This window comes from Rhipicephalus microplus, chromosome 3 (assembly GCF_043290135.1).
Source record: "Rhipicephalus microplus isolate Deutch F79 chromosome 3, USDA_Rmic, whole genome shotgun sequence".
NCBI classification, from domain to species: domain Eukaryota; kingdom Metazoa; phylum Arthropoda; class Arachnida; order Ixodida; family Ixodidae; genus Rhipicephalus; species Rhipicephalus microplus.
In genome coordinates, this window is record NC_134702.1 from 114,669,669 (window position 1) to 114,684,727 (window position 15,059).

Genomic DNA, 15,059 nt, shown 5'->3' on the forward strand with positions numbered 1-15,059 from the left:
CAACCACGGTTGATAGCTTGCTTATTCTGATTAAAATTGAAAGGTTGAAATCGACATATTCAACCAACGCAATGTGTACGAGATATGCCATGTAGAGTATCTATGCTCTAAACTTATCATCGCAGGTTCGTTCCATCTTACCCAATTTTTTGCCCATGACTGTAGGTTGGTAAATGAAACAACTTCTTCGAATACACATATTCTGTGTAAGGTTACATTTATTTTTATGCAGTACAAAATAAATTGAAATATGTAATGGCTCAAAAGAGAAATAACTAGAAACAAATTCAGCCATATCATTACCAAACTTACTCACCAATGATAAACGGATTCTCATTTAAAAGATACATACATACATATACACACACACACATATACATATGTACACCTATACATACATACATACATACATACATACATACATACATACACACACTCAGGTGTAAATATTAAAATGAATGGCTATAAAACAACAATTCTAATAAACTCATTTTGAATACACAACAGAAAGGAACTTACGAGAGAAATCCACCGGCACTGTTATGTCTGAACACGGTGTTTCTCGAACCATCTCGCAAAAGCTTGATGCATAGTTTTCCGCTGATGCCCAATGACAAGCACTCTTTATAAAAAACATAAGAATAAAGCCCTTGACAATGTCATGCTAAAGAAAAGGGCTGTGCATCAATATTTTGTACATGTCTGCAATATCACTCTGTTTATTTACATAGCTTGGCTCATTCACAATTCACTAACAAAGCATGTTAGGACACTTGGGCTGAAAGTTGGCACAGCGCGAGTAAATTCTAGACAATACATGAATGATACAATTATAAGCTACTAAGCTCCTTGGTGCAAACAGTGTTTATATTGACAGCTATAGGTGCCATTTCGTTTCCCCAAAACTTCTCAAAAATAGAATCAACTTTATTTAGCTAAAAGTTTCTATTCTGGCGCGTCGTGGTGGCTCAACGGTGGAAGTGACTCTTTCGGCCAAGAAAACAAAGACCAATTATTTTGCAGTTCGCGAATTCACCCCATGCTAACATTGAGGCAGCTGGTAGGAGTGTTTTTGGAGAGAGGAAACCACCACATTCCCACCAGTTGTGGCCTTGGGTAGCTACTTCACTTGGACAAAAATGATGAAAAAAACTCCTCAAAAAGACTTCAAAGTTTGCACACCAACACAGTTCCCATACAGCTGTCTATTAGTCTGCTTGAAAAATATTGAGTTTACTGGTGGGCAAGGACTGTACACTTTGTGAGGTGATGCTCCAGTGCACTGCATGTATGTCTTGCTGCTAGCCTCAACTGCGATGTTGCTCAGCACATATGTGTAAAAGAACAACTAATACTATGTCACTGCAAAGTAATTATGTGTCATTTGCATGGAACAGGGACCACAATAAAACAACATAACATTTGCCTTCACAAAGTTCAAAAACTGTAAAAAAATTTCCACAGAGTTTTCACAGTTCATCTGAGGATAGTAATATTGGTTGTAAACACATTCTTACTTCCACTAACAAACTATTTTAAGATGCCAGATTCAATATTAGAGTATACCAGCACTTTTGTAGGGCTAAACAATTGTACAGGCACCTAGAAAAACACAAGTGAATGCATGCTATAGCTACATATAAAAATAAATACTTTCATTTCTAGTCTTAGTAGAGCTGCATAGATGATAAGTCACTTGCATTACATTATGAACAAACCTATCCGAGCAAAGTATACATTTAAAAAGTTACACTTACACAGTAGATAAGTAGACTGTTGAAGGACGGACAGGCAGTGGGATAATACCCAAGCACTAAAATCTACTGTTAAGGTATACTAGGAGTAGTGATGATCCTCTTCCTTTCAAATAAAATAATCCACATAGATTCACTTCCCAGAGCTTATACACTCATGGCATCATTGGTGCTATACAAATGAGTGTACACTGAAGGATTACATCGACTAAGTACATGATTACTGCATCCATGGCTTTACTTCTTGTACTACAAAGAATGCAAACACAGTTACCATTGGCGACCATGGATGCTGTGATTTCTGGCATGCAAATGTAGAGGCACGCAGGCACTTAACACACATGTTAAAAACTTTAGCTCAAAAATATTTGCCCACTAACACTACAGCAGCCTTTAAATTAGTGTCATAGTTTGGTATCTTCCATGCAAAATTTAAATAATTTCGAATGCAAGCAAAGGAACTGCTGAATAATGCACTGCTAAGAAGTTAAGCAGCAGCTGCTCCTGACATCACAATGTGCTCTTTCTGCTGTTGTAAACTTTGAGCAGGAGAACAGTCACTGGCAGTCCCTTTATACTTGTTGGTCTTCTGTGCTCTGTTCTTGATACACTGTACATGACCGTGGAGCACCGAACCCCTTGTTACTGCTGGAACTTAGAAAAATACAGATCATTGTTACAACCATGCTACATGCAAGAGTGTGTAGTTGTCAATTATGTGCTAATATTTACAGATATCGTATTTTCAGAAGCCAATGACAAGCCTCAACACACACACACACACAAACAGTGAAGGCTGAAAATATATTTAATATGATACAAGAGCAAAACCACAATGTTATAGATGAAGGCATGAAACTTCTGACAGGCATAAAAAGCCAATAGAGTTTCTTTTATTTCGACTTTACACTAGGTGCGAGAAGTAGACCACAAATAAGTTCACTAAGAAACACAAGTTAGACTGCATTACAACACAACAGCCAATGTTGATAACTTTAAGGCTGTCTAACATAGCCAGCTCACCATACCGCATATAGGAGCAAATGGGCAGTCTAGAAGACACAAAGAACTTGTGGATTATGAGTGTGCTTGTTACTGACATCTATTATTCTAAATGAAGAAAACTTTTCAAAAATGCACTTCATCAGGGGAAATAATCATACGCAACAAACACAACGGGCTCCTAGAGGTGCCACCAACACTCACCATTATTGTTGATACCAGAGTCTTGCCGGATGGATATGCTCTGTCCTGCACAGAACACCAAAGGAGCACTCCATGACTTGGATTGCATGTGTGCTAGTTGCATCGCTCTGCTGCTGAAATAGGCTAGCCACAGACAGAGAAATGAGAAGCCATGGCTTTGAAACACACTGAACGTCACCTTTAGAGATCAACAATGCATACTTAGGTCAGGTACAATTCGTAGAAAAATATATATTAATATGCAATCGTGGTGAACATGTTCGACTGAAACACAAGCAACAGCACTGAGAGAGAAAAAGCTACATTAGGTAAAAGATGCAGTTACTGGCCCTATGTCATCTGAGGCTACTTCAATAGGTCTTTCTCCTTGCAAGTTGTGAACAGCCAGGCAATTTTCACCCACATGCTATTTCCTTCCAGAGCACTTGATCCACAGAGGGAGTCACAAGCTCGAGAGCTCAATAAGGAATTAAAGTATTTGTGCTCGTTTCAAAGCACAAGCTTTTGAATCTCAGAATATTAGAGTTTCATTCATAAGCTGCAGGCTTGCAGCTTTCAACATTCTCAATTATCTTGCAATTTAGTTCTATAAATGTTGAATAGGAATTGTGTGTAAGAATATTACAGGTATCCACTGAAAGCAACCATGCTTGGGTTTTCAATTTGTGCACAGTAAGTGGTGTTCACGTAATCGTATGTATTAAAGAAAAACTAACCTTGCAGCCAGCCGTTAGGCAGTTTTGTGCCCTCGAAGCTCCCAAGCAGATTGCCGTCCTTCCAGATGAGGCTGCCATGCAGGCTTCCACGCCACAAATGATAACAGTCCCAGCAGTGACATAGGCTTGCACGGTTAGGGAGAATGTGTCCTTCCTATTTTTGTACAGGTGCTTCAAGTAATGATGAGGATCGATGTGCCAGAATGTGCAACCGATGCATCACAGGACCTTAACAAACCGATCTCTGCGATCTGTGAAGAGCCAAAAACGAGATATTTAAACACTATCATTAAGAGCACTCACTTCTAATACTTATTTGAGGAAGCTATCACTTCGTTAAAGTGACCAAAATCTGCTATAATCACTTTGAAATAAACTAAAGCCTCATGTAAAATTTACGTACCGCAATATATACGTCCTACTAAAGTATAGTACTACGACAGTGGTAATCGTCTATAGAACTAATTTTCCAAAATAACAAATTTTTTAAGTGCAACCTGGCTCCTGAAAAGTAAATTCACATTAACTTTCCAACTATCAAACGTGGTCAATCGACAGGCCCAACCTCATCATCAAACAAGAGCTCACTTGTATCAAATTACAAAAAACTTTTTTATGTATTTGCTCCATAATATATGTATGTATATAACAGTAGTAGTAAATTTTTCATGCTTCAACTTACCATAGAGAAACATTACATCTGATGGGCTTAAAAACTTGCACACGTTATAGAACTGCGTGAATTAGAGTACCAATGAAATTTAGTTCTGCAAGGTGAACTCACCGATGGCAGCATTTAGTAGCCGTCGGTGTCATAAGGAACCAAGTACGGCCAACAGGCAAAGGGCATCTGCAGACTGGAAGCTGCCAATGACAGCAATGAAGGGCTGGCCAGGCGTGCACGTCCATTGATACAGTGTAAGAACTGGCCATGACCGGCTGTTGTCAAGGCTCTAGTGCCGTGCAAAACAATGGCCAGACGAACTCGGAAACCTGTAGTTAGGCGATATTGGCCTACAACTTCATCCAAAGCAAGGCACCGGTGAAATCTTTGCTTTTTTGGGGGGCTGGAGGGAAGCTTGACGTTCACGGGCTCTCGCTGCCACAAAGAACTCTCAATTTGTTACCAAAGAACAGTCTAGGCGCGCTTCCAAATTCACGCGATCCACAACAAAAAGTAGCATCTCGCAGTTTTGTTTGATCACATCACAGCGCTAGGACTATGGTTATCACAAAAAGGAGAAGTGACGACTTAACAAACAAAAGCGCCAAGCTGCCCCACCACGACTTCGCAGGGCAAAACAGTTATCAACGCTGTCTTTCAATTTTCGGTCACACGAGCACAGCTTGTTCACAAGTCTTGGAACGTCAACACAGCACCACTGTTCACAACGAACATCGTTTCACTCCCGAACAGTACATTGCTCTCAAGTAAATAGAAGCGTACGGGCTAACTAGTGGCGAAGCAAGAACCGAGCGCGTAGTTCATACGTTTCCGTACGTACTTGGGGTCACTCAAGTAACGTGTCAAAACTCTGTCAATCCGAAATGTCGCACAGCACCAAACTGAGAGACTGGAAAGTCAAGCGAACGAGCTGTTACCGGCACACAAACACACATTGCAGGCTTCTCGAGTGCTAGTTGCCGTCGATACATCGACGCCGATCCCCGCTTGATAACCACACCGACGCACAGGCTTCGCTGCGCTTCACCGTACACCATTGCACTGCCACAGCTTTCCGCACTGCTTACACGCACCGAAAGAGCTGCTGTAATCACAACACATCCGGTCAAACGCTAAAGTAACTCGTGCGAGAAGCGTTTGCTGAAAGTCGCACCGACCGATATGCTGTTTACGACGCCATGTTGTTTAAGACAACTGCGCAGCACATAAGAGAGCTCTTAGAAAGTGCTTTCACTATTTTCACGGCGTGAAAAAACTTTCTCTTATGTGCGAGGGAGGTGATATGACGAACAGGACAGGCGTGCCAGATGAAAGAAGTGTTTTGGCAACGTCACGGAGTGAGCTGATGTAGAGGGTATTGCTTCACAACCAATCACAAGCTGTGCCTGTCGGCCAAGCCGTCGTCTGCTCGCGTTTGTCGTCTGCTTCGATCAGAGCATGCGACAGGGGATTCGCCTTCGCAACGCTATCATTCTCAGGTCAAGTGGTCGCTGCGTCGCACAAAATACATGTCAGTGGCTCGCTCTACCTTTGAATGATGTTCGTGCGCCAAGTTAAATGGCTGGTAATTGACGCAGGGATGAATTCAGCCAAGGTTTGCTCCAGAATCGTGAGGGTTTGCATATTTTCGGTGTCATACAAAGTTACTAGGGTCATTTCTTTCCGATTGCTTGCCATATTATCACGGTCCATATCGGTGTCTGAACAGTGAAGGTGAAGATGCATGATTTGTTTGTAGTTCCATGCGTAATCACGCGCACCCCTTATACGCTTTGGTTTACAAAGTACGCTTTGTTCCAGATCGTCCCAAAGTGTATCAACAGCTGTATTTCAGAGATCGCAACAATTGGACAGTTAGAGCCAATGAAAGTACACTAGAGCACAAACTTTAGGAACCACTCACTGAAAACTTCCTCTCATTTTTATTTCCAATAGCGTGCAAAGAATGTGCTCCCATTAACCTCTTTGGTGGTAATTTCCTCCAATGAGGCAAGGATCTCGAGTCGCACCTTTAATTGGATGACATGGGGCGCAACACAACAACATAACAAATAAGGTTGATCCTATGCCATGCCGCGTTCGAATGCACCGACCATTCAAGTATCACATTGGTTTTCATCCAACCACAAATCTTTACATGCGTAGTTTTATGCCATCGATGCCCAATAGAATTCTTCAATTACTGTGACTTCGAACTTATTGGACGATGCTGGTTGTCAACACCATCCAATGCGTACAAGGGAAACAACACGCGAAGCTCAAAGCGCCGAAAGAAATAAAAACGCACGAGCAGTCATCAGGCAGCCCTTGATGGGCGTCAATTAACTCAAAAGCAGCCAGGGCACCAAAGTATACCGCCGCGGCAGCAGGTTCTAAGTAGCCACATTGTTCCTAAGAGTGGTCCGGACCACTCTTAGGATTTTCTCTCAGCCATGCTGTTTTTACGCACAATTTCGCTTCGTGAATCCACTTACGAGCACTTTTCGGTGACGTAAGCAAATATAGCAACTGCATCACCATCGCTGACATGTTCCCGGGCAGTCACAGCGCGCTTTATTTGCAGCGGCCGATGTGACAACTATGGCCTCTTACGACGTTTTTTCGTTTCGTGAATCGACTTACGCAAGAAAATTTCTCTTGCGCAAAAATGTTTTCGTAAGTGAGTTTTGTGAATCCGGGCCCGGATTTCTTTATGAAGAGCTGCGTCGTCTTCGCTGTAAAGAATTTGTCAGTCGGAAGATTGAAATATTCCCTAGCCTCTTCCTTCAATTTAGTTCTCCATTTCACTTCACTACACTCCCTTCACTACAATTCTTAAGGCTATATCTCTTCCCCATTTGTGTCTTAATAAATCACGCGTGACCTATGCGAGTGCTAAGCGTGGAGCCCATCAGTATTTTGAGCTCGTGGGCTACTCGCTCTTATTCACACATGTGCGATCGAAAACTCAGAAACATGCGAAATCACAAGCCCAACGAGCGTGATATTTATGCGAGACACGAGAGATAACGAGGTGGTGGGGAAAGGCAAATACATGCCAAAGCAGGGTATAAGACACTTTACAACTGGCATTTCTCGTATGTGCACTATTCGAGAGTATGTTTCCAAAATTTTCCCCTGAGCCATCGTTACGGTGTCATGGAGAGCGCCGAAAAATCGAGAAACGCCAAGAGAGAATGATTGATTGACTCATATAGGGGGTTTGACGTCCGAAAATCACATATGATTATGAGAAATGCCATGGTGGAGTGCTCCGAGAATTTCACCAAGAGACAGTGGCGCTGCACCTAAAGCTACTGCTGATATTAACACAATAGCATTGAAGCGTGCGTTTCAAGGATATTTCGGTGTCGGCGTTGGTGTCGGGGATGGCGTCTTGTGAACAAAAACTAAACATCTTGTGCATGACAAAAAAGCCGAGAGAGGTGCAAACAAGGTATATAATCAATAACTTTGAATCCTAGAGAGGATTGAACCTGGATGGTTTGCCTGAAAAGCAGGTGTTCTAGCATAGAACCACGCGTCTGTTTTTAGGCACAGTTAAAATGACCTCATCGGCTTGGAAATGTAGAGAAACTATTTTTGATGCTATTCAAACAGTTGCGTCCTTTATACATGCATCACAACGTAACATTTGTTATGGCGGCAATAATGGGTTGTACAAGTGTACATTCAGATCAGGTGGCAGAACTTGTGATAATAATGATTCAACAGTATAAAGCAGGCCACTCACTGCAAAACGAACACATGTTACACTGCTTTTTCCTTTAAGGGCACGTAGTGAGTGTATAGCTACTTCGAAAAGATTTCAAGTGCTCAAATAACATGCTACGAACTACACTGACAAAAGCTTCCCTCACAAAAGCTACCTAACACTCACTACGCACTAGAAAGGGCATATAAATATTGCATTCAACTCTCAAAGGCGTAGCTTAAAGATCCCCTAATTTTGTCACATGACTGTGGACAATTCTTTTCGTCTGCAGGCCGCTAGTTATATTGTGACGTCGACATCAGATCATAGTGGTCGTCGTGAAATGACAGTGATTGCTGACATTTATTGTGCTGACGCTGACGACAGCAACTTGCAGTTTTACGGGGCACTAACGCTTTCGCCATAATACTTTGTTTGTCATCGCTTCCTCAAATGCAAAGTTCATGATGAGTTATCGCTTCCTCTGTGACTAAGTTCAGCGTGGCAGTGTGCTTGCGCGGTGTTTATTGTTCGGTAATGATTCACAGTTGGCACGCCACGCTCATGCTGCTTGTAAGATAGGTTTTCCTCACAAGCTAATCGAAAAAATAGGTCAGTCGTATACGACTACTGGGCCTCGCCATTTCTGTGTGATCCCTCAACTTCCCTCATTTGTTGTAGAGTGCCCGCTTTCGCACGCCTACATTATTCATGACAGCCTAGAGAAGCTTCTGTATAACCTTGCGAAACTTTCTGAAGTGAGTCGTCTTGCTACGATGTCTTTTTTTTGTCTTTAACCACTAGCAGCTGTTTTTGCGTACAGCGTCTGTGCTGCTAAAACAGAACTTTCGCATAGCGACGCGTTGTTTTTCGCATGACGCAGAACCTCTTCCGGACGTGTCAGTCAACCGACGTTTTCCCGCATGGATACAAGGTCGTCGTCTTAACACTCACTATCGGTGGAAAGACCAAAGAACAAGGTTTTACGACGAGGAGAAAGTACGTGCCTTCTTCACGGGAGGGTGTATAATTATCACAACAGGCATGGTGCAGCGTCCATTCTTTTACGAGTACGGACCACCTGCACTGAATTATGGTGGCATAGGGGTGGTAAGCAATCAATTCTTCTATTAGCCATGCAGCATGCCACGCTTCATGTGACTGTGCCTCACGGAGTGAACAGTGCTATGGTACTTTTGCGGCAAAACAAGCACTGGGGTTAGTATAGCCAAAACAAACTAACAGTATTTAAAGCGTTTCTTTTCTCAGGAACCACTTGAGATTTTGCTTCCGGGATAAGCCTGGCTTTGCGCCGGCATATACTGACACCTAAGTGCATATCCGGGCAGTCATGGGCAGGCCACAGGTGGTTAGTGACCGCGCTTTTATGAACGTAACTTACCCTTTGAGACTTGGGTAAACGTATCCGAGTGCAAGCACCCGAATGACAACCAGCGTACGCATATATCCTCTAAGTGGCGACTGGACTAGCCATACGCGAGAATCAGTGCATTAGCCAGGAGGTGGCACATTGGTTAGCCCCCTCACCTGAATATATTATCCCACAGCATACGCTACGAAAAAGATCGAGTAAATAGTCAACCACATCAACCTGCCGGGGCTCCAATTCAGATCAAGAAGAAGCCCCTTCCCCCCTCTCGGAAGAAAAGTCTGCCTAAGCCATAAAATAGAACTACTGCACATAGCTACCACGGCACAGATACGCTCACTCAATTCTGCTTTAACGCTGGGCGTCATCGCAGATGTAGCCAAACCACTAAAACAGCAAACAGAAACGGGGACGAAAGTGTGCGCAGCAGAGGCCCTACCAAGGCATACCGTCGGTAATATAGCCTATGTACCGAGAGTGCGCGCCGGCAGTTTTAACTCTGGTTATGCCAATTGCACAGAGTTGGGGATTTCTGAGGTGGGCGTGCACCGCTCTTCCTCCGCAACGCAGTAGTCGCCGTCGAGGGTCAAAAAGGCTGCTGCGCAGTCGGAGCGGCTTGTAAGAGCTGAGGAAAAAATGGTTTCTGGTTTTAAATAACGACCCACTTACTTAGAAACGTAAGGTTAAGGTGTACAAGAGGGAAAGTGCATGCTGGGGCCTCCTTATTCGAAAACTCACTTTCAGATGCGAAGCTTTTTATGATCGAGCTCGATCCGGTGTTCGGCGTGAGCACCTTAACGGTGCGTGCGCGTGTCTCACCCTCTGTCACCTCGCAACACCAACGCAGGCAGTGGCTGCTAGCGAGCTTCTTAATTGCTGCACAACCATTAACTTGTCAGCCCGTACATAGAGACTCTGGATCTTGACCGTTAGTGTAGCGCTGGTGGGAGATATCTCCTGTACGTTGTTAAACAATAAAAGTTCGCAGCATGTGCGTTAACTAAAAGCGAGCTGTGGGTAACAATGTCCGATCGGAGACTGCCGTCTCCCACTGCCAGTTAGTAGCAATCGGCAAGTTCCAGCAGAAAACACCAGTCCATCACTGCGTGTTTTGCACCTCCCCAGCTTTCTCTCTTGCGCAACTCCGCGATGAGCACCAGTGTCTGCGCGGCCGACAGTGTGATTGTTAGCGCCCACTACTTGACAACTACAAATGGTTCTCTTTAGTGGGAGGTGGTCTACTGTTTTTTTTACTTTGGCTGTATATATCAGCTTCTTACATTAGAGACATTGGATGTGTAATGTCTTTGCATGTGATCTGCATGCATGCATGCGTTATAGGCACTGCTCTTCGAGATTGGCGGCCTATATGGCATAGAGTTTCCTAATATACACTGGAAGAAACTCTGGCGCTAGCGGCTATGGGAGTTGCAACGCAGGGCGCTTCAGCGAGCATGGGAATGATGGGTGGTATACAAGTATTCGTCTAATTTTCACACTTATGGCCTGATTCGGGTTCCGTGTGTGTTCGTGTGGCTTGAAGCTGTTTTCTCACGAAACAAAAGTCAGAAATGTTAAGCGGTTCCGCTTCACCACTTTATTCTTGTAGGCTTACTATTTTGAGTCGTGTCACCAAGTTCAAAAGCGTTCGTTCCTTTCTTCAAAACGAAACCAATACTAGCATTAAACGAAGCCGCAAGTACGATTCACCGCCCGGAAGTACGAATACTAGGCAAATCTGTGTACTGCCCATCATTCCCATGGTCGCTCAACGATAGCAGCGTCAGAATCCCGTCTCGTTTTTTTTACAAAACTCTACGATATATGGCGCTAGGGGACATGCCAAAGAGGTGACAAAAGATGGCAATTATTAGGATCAATAAGAATCGTAGAACACAAGAATATAGAGGATCAGAACGCTTTGAGACTCGCTTGTCAGGAGGGCTTCACACGCAGCATGACTATACAATCTAAGAGCCTCTATTATTTCAACGTTGATATACAATATGAGAAAAACTTTAAACTATGCGGTGCCTAACCTAAGTAAAGTTCTAAAAAATCCAAAATAATATTACATAGTTCTGGCCACATCAACGTGCACGAAGAACAGCAATATATGAACTCAACTTTTTCAAGCACCATGGTTAATTCTTTTATGTAACAACAGCAACAGCTGTGATACAAATATTCCAATAACAAACGAGTACGCAGAATGGTGTTTGCACAGTGGCAACTCCAAAATTTCGTGGAGCACATGCTAGGGAGGGACGCTAACTTAGCTGATCAAACTCCACAATCGGCATCAGCACTCGGCATGCTTCCATCTTGCGATGTCGCCGATGGATCTTGCGCGAAATTTGCGCTCGGGTTGCGCAGAATGATTCGCGCTCACCCGCAATGCTTCCCAAGTTTTACTTTTCCAACTACATCGTGACGTACTCCAGAAGCAACACACATAGGAAAAGGATGATGGCAGTCGCGATACGTGTAAACTGAACCACACTGCTGCGATGGCTTCGGAGAGGTTACAGGCGTGTTATAATCCCTTATGGCCAACGAGTTGCACAGTGACCTTTACGTCGTTTAGCAGACACGTTGGGCGTTGCAAAGAAGAACACAAAATTTTTAGCTTTTATTGGCAGGATGTAGCACGCATTAACACTTTTGTACACCTTTTGTAGAACAACACGTGCTGCATAAAAGTCAAAATTTGAGTTTTTATTTTATATGTGAAACATCTCTTCGACTAGCCTGTGTAATGCTGTCCCTCTGTCCGCACTGCCCCCCTCCCCGCAGGTATTGTTGTGTTGCCAAGTAGCTCACGCCCTCCTAGCAGTGAGTGGTGACGTCTCTCTGTGTCGCCTGCCGTGCGCTCGTCACGCGTCAGCTCTCCCTCGCCTCACTCTCTCCCGCGCTCGCAACCCTCGAGCCCACTCCTTGCGTGGGCATCATCTCACCCGCGCCAACTCTCTCCATCTGTCGGGTAGAAGAAGCTACGAGCCGGTAGGTGCGCGCACTGTGTCGTTATCGGTGCTTCGAGTTCCTCGCGGCACCGATAATGTGGACAGCGTGCCGCTGCTTTTCCGCACGATAACACCGACTAGCAGCACGTCGTCGCAGCAAGCTTCCCGCTACTGGACGCGCACCTTTCCCGGCTGCCGCCGGCGTTGCGAAGGTTAGCGAAGCCGATCGCGTTCGTGAATGGTGACCTCTACACTGACGAGGTGCGAGCCAGGGAAGTCGAACGCAAGCGTCGGTAGTAGAAGACCGGTGATACCCATAGGGTTCGAGTTAAGAACACCGATGGCGTTCAAGAATACAGAAGGCGCGCTGGTAAAAACAAAATGGCAGCATATCCACGGAGTGAATGATGGAGAGTGGGGCGAAGCATTCTTCCGTCCATGCGTCCATCTGTGTGACCGTCCATGCGTCTGTTCGTGCGCCCGTCCCTGCGTTCGTTCATGCATCCACCCCTGCGTCCGTTCACGCGTTCATTCATGCATCTGTCTGTGTGTCCGTTCGTCCATCTATTCAACACTCCAAGTCCCACCATCTCGCATCTTTTTATTATATATTCCACATATAGAAGCACCGCCATTCAGTGGACATTCCAAGGACTAAACAAGAGGTGGCACACGCACACTTTCTTACGGCTTGCGCTTCGGGTCTACTTCCCACCTTCAACCACCTTGAGTTCATCATATATACTAGTTCACTGTATTCACGGCACTGCGGCCCAATGCTCGCTAAACCTTTTTAAAGCCAAGGAGGTTAAGCCCAGCGAGTATGACGTAGCAACTTTTTCCTGTCAGATAGTGCTCAATGTACATGCCAGTGGCTACTAATGTGAAATGAGAGACAGGAGGATTCAGCTTTTAATTTCTTACGGCTTGCGCTTCGTATCTGCTTCCTCCCTTTAACCACCTAGAAATAATTCATGGCATATACTAGTTCATTGTATTCATGGTCCTGCGGCTCAACGCTCGCTAAACCTTTCTAAAGCTAAGAAGGTTACACCCAGCGAGTATAATGTAGCAACTCTTTCTTGTCCGATAGTGCTCAATGTACACGCCAATGGCTGCTAATGGGGATCGCAGCGTGCGCGTTGACTAAAAGCCGAATGCTCCTGTCTCTCATTCTCCATTAGCAGCCATCGGCATGTACATTGAGCACTATTTTTTATTGTTAAACAACGCACAGAAGAAATCTCTCACCGGCACCACCTTGGAGGTCAAATGTTATACCTATTTCGGGTATGTGCCACTGGTGGTTACGTACTACGAGGGACGCACGAGCCACGCCATAAGGAGCTTCGCCCCTAAAACGACAAGATGCGAGCCAAGGAAGCCGAGCGCATGCGTCTTCAACGCGTCCCACCTCCTGTGTCTTTGTGGTTCAAAGAAATGTTTACTCGTTAAAACGCTACATTTAGAGTGTCGCTTCAAACCGTTCTTCTAGCACCCGCGTCGACGGCCGTTTAAACCAGGTCAACACAATGTGGACTGCCGCTGCTTCGCATGCCATCAGGGTTACCTTCGGGGAAATGGTTCATAGTTTTTTTAGATGTGTTCCTGAATAAATACTCCTAATTTTAAGTGTGAATACACTTTATAAGCGACCCCAAACCAACCACCGCCGTCGGCGGCGTCCGCAGTCTTCTCTCTATCTTTAAAAGAAAGAGGACTTGGCGGGCCGCAGCGCGACGCTCTACCGAATAAGCCACGGACGCGACGCTGATATCGGTGTCAGTAACGCGCCTTATACCCCCTCCCCCTTTGCTCGCTGCAGCTGCGCGCGTTCCCTCTCTCTCGCGCGCCCGCTTTCTCTCTCAGTCTCCCGTCGAGAGCGGGTCGTGCGATGGATGTCCCGGAGGCAACGCTACCATCAACAACGAATGCAGTACTACCGAATGCCAGCACTGCACCCGTCGTTGGAGGTGACGGTACCACGGTGGTTTCGCCGACGTTGGAAGACAAGGCGGCGCTGCGAAGGGCTCGTGAGACCGAACGTAAGGGGGCGAAGTGTGCAGCGGATGCCGAACTGCGCGCTCGCGAGGCCGAGTGCAAGCGGGCGAAGCGTGCAGCGGATGGTGAACTGCGCGCTCGCGAGGCCGAGATGAGGCGTCAGCATCGAGACGCGAACGCGGCCTAAGAAGCGGAACGACAACGCAAGCGTCAGGCGGAGAAGGGCGATGAAGGCCGGCGTCAAGACGCCACTCGCAATCGTCAACGGCGAGCGGACGTTCCCGAAGCCGTTCCAGCCAGTGAACGTGCCGCGCGGGAGAGGGTGCGAGCCCTGGACTTTGCTCGTCCGGACGCGTCGTGAAGTGTAAATAAATATACTTCGTATATAATGTATCTGTGTACAAATGCTTCATGCCAAACAACACTTAAATTCATTAATTACACTTTAATCATCATCATCAGTAATAAAACTCCCAAGCATTTCCCCAAGGGTGAACATGGTTAAGTGCGAATGCACGGGGTGATGCTATGAGGGGGAGTAATGTTAAAATCCGTTGGCATTCGCCAGTTAGTTAACGTAAACTCACCCGTGTGATCAAATTGCGATTCCCAGGAACCATTACACCATAAAGGCACCATAGTGTGATTAA

At 45.2% G+C, this 15,059-nt stretch overlaps 2 long non-coding RNA genes across 2 annotated transcripts in view; both read right to left on the reverse strand.

The window, feature by feature from the left end:
• Positions 1–200: 200 nt before the first annotated feature.
• Positions 201–15,059, reverse strand: part of LOC142803883 (uncharacterized) — a 334,011-nt gene continuing 319,152 nt past the window's right edge. The window contains exon 2 of the long non-coding RNA XR_012894348.1: positions 201–388. This is a non-coding gene — a long non-coding RNA (uncharacterized LOC142803883). The remainder of the gene's footprint in view (positions 389–15,059) is intronic.
• Positions 1,639–3,484, reverse strand: LOC142803884 (uncharacterized). Its single transcript, XR_012894349.1, has 2 exons — positions 2,961–3,484; positions 1,639–2,408 (listed from the first exon to the last, which is right to left on the reverse strand). It is a non-coding gene; the product is annotated as an uncharacterized LOC142803884 (long non-coding RNA).